At 48.2% G+C, this 1,584-nt stretch overlaps 1 pseudogene; it reads right to left on the minus strand.

The window, feature by feature from the left end:
- Positions 1–418: 418 nt before the first annotated feature.
- Positions 419–1,157, minus strand: LOC119279548 (annotated as a pseudogene).
- Between the last annotated feature and the right edge of the window lie 427 nt (positions 1,158–1,584).

Raw genomic sequence — 1,584 nt, forward strand, 5'->3', positions numbered from 1 at the left:
GGACGGCGGCGAACGGGGGGCAAACTCCTCAAAACGAAGTTCTACTTTGTCTTTGGAAGAATCGGACTCTAAGTTTAAAGTAGAGTAGAGTCTTTAGAGGCTCTCTTAGGAGGAATAAAGAGAAAAAAGCAACTGCAAGCGTTCGGGGATTCTCCTTTTGAGACCGCGAAAGCAGAGCTGGTTACGTCCATTGGGGAAAATTCCCAATTTCTTGTGGGACTGCTTTTGTCTCTGGATGTCAAATGCCCCTTGACGGGAAAACGTGAGGCTCTCAAAAGGATGATAGAGGCCATCTTGAAATGCCAAGGGAAGCCCACAGACTCCCTAGCGTCTCTACTCGACCTAAAATGTGATCTCAAGGACCCCGAAAAACTTGAGACCGCTCTCCGTCCATATTTAGGACGGTTAGGGCGATTTTTTAAGAAATAAAAACCTTATGTTGATTTATCCACACTTCCATGACTTCTAGAGGAAAGCTAAATGCTTGCTGGCTGGGAGCTGTATGAGCGGTAACGTCCACGTACGGCTCCGTGAGAAGGTGGACGGAAATGTCCTTGTTGTACATCACTCCCGTCTTCAATGGGGTCTGCTCTTTTTTTAGGAGAGTATGCCAATATGATATTAATGAGGTGCGGGGCTTTGCATCTGACATTCGTTGGGCTTTCCTCTGCGGGAGCCCACGTCCCGGCCTTTTTGTGCAATAAACCCCTCCGGCCGAAGACTAGTGATAGGTGGTCCCGTGGAGCTTTAGGAGAAGGGTAGCCTAGTGTGTAAGCACAGCAATGAACCACGGCGAACCCTCAGATGACCCTTCTAAGATAAGGGGGGAGATCCTCAGTAGTGGTGACCCTTTGACTCTTCCACTGACTTATATATGTACCAAATGCTCATACGGGAAAGTGAACTCCTGGGTCTGGAACCTGGGGGGTTGCTCCGATAAAAAATCCTTTCTTTTTCGTCCACTCTAGGAGGTGCGGACACACCTGCGTGGATTACAGGTGACGGTTACAAGAATGGCGGGGAAGTTAAGAGTACCCGACGACATTCAGGGATGAATGTAGACCCATCGGGCGGGGATAATCATTCCGGTCCTGGGAGAGGTGGCGACACCAGTCTGAGCTGAGGGAAGCCAGCCAATTGAGTCACTGAAACGACCGCAGGAGTCGCACCCTAAGCCCAGCTTCTCGGAGCTGCTATTGTGAAATACGGCTTCCTTAATATCCAAATTTCAACAAGGGGGCTGGACTGCTTGCCTTCATAGAAAGGCAACCGGGCCTAGGTTATATGTTCTCCTTTTTATAGAATAGAATCAATACAAAAAAAGACACATCCGTGACATTTTGGGCCGAACAAATTTTTTTCCTATCATACTTATGACACTTATATGATGATAATTGTGACAAAACCCAGTATCATCATAGATGTGGTGGGCTCCTACTTCTGTGACAAAAGATCATGACAGAAAATGGGCTTTTCGTCCTGGGCGGGCCGAAGACGCATCTGCATGACATTCTTTGGGCCGTCCATGACAGAAAAAACCGTGGTAGAAGCAAGGGCGAGGAAAATTTCGGGGAGTTCCCGGTT

This window comes from Triticum dicoccoides, chromosome 3B (assembly GCF_002162155.2).
Source record: "Triticum dicoccoides isolate Atlit2015 ecotype Zavitan chromosome 3B, WEW_v2.0, whole genome shotgun sequence".
In the NCBI taxonomy this organism is placed as follows: Eukaryota; Viridiplantae; Streptophyta; class Magnoliopsida; order Poales; family Poaceae; genus Triticum; species Triticum dicoccoides.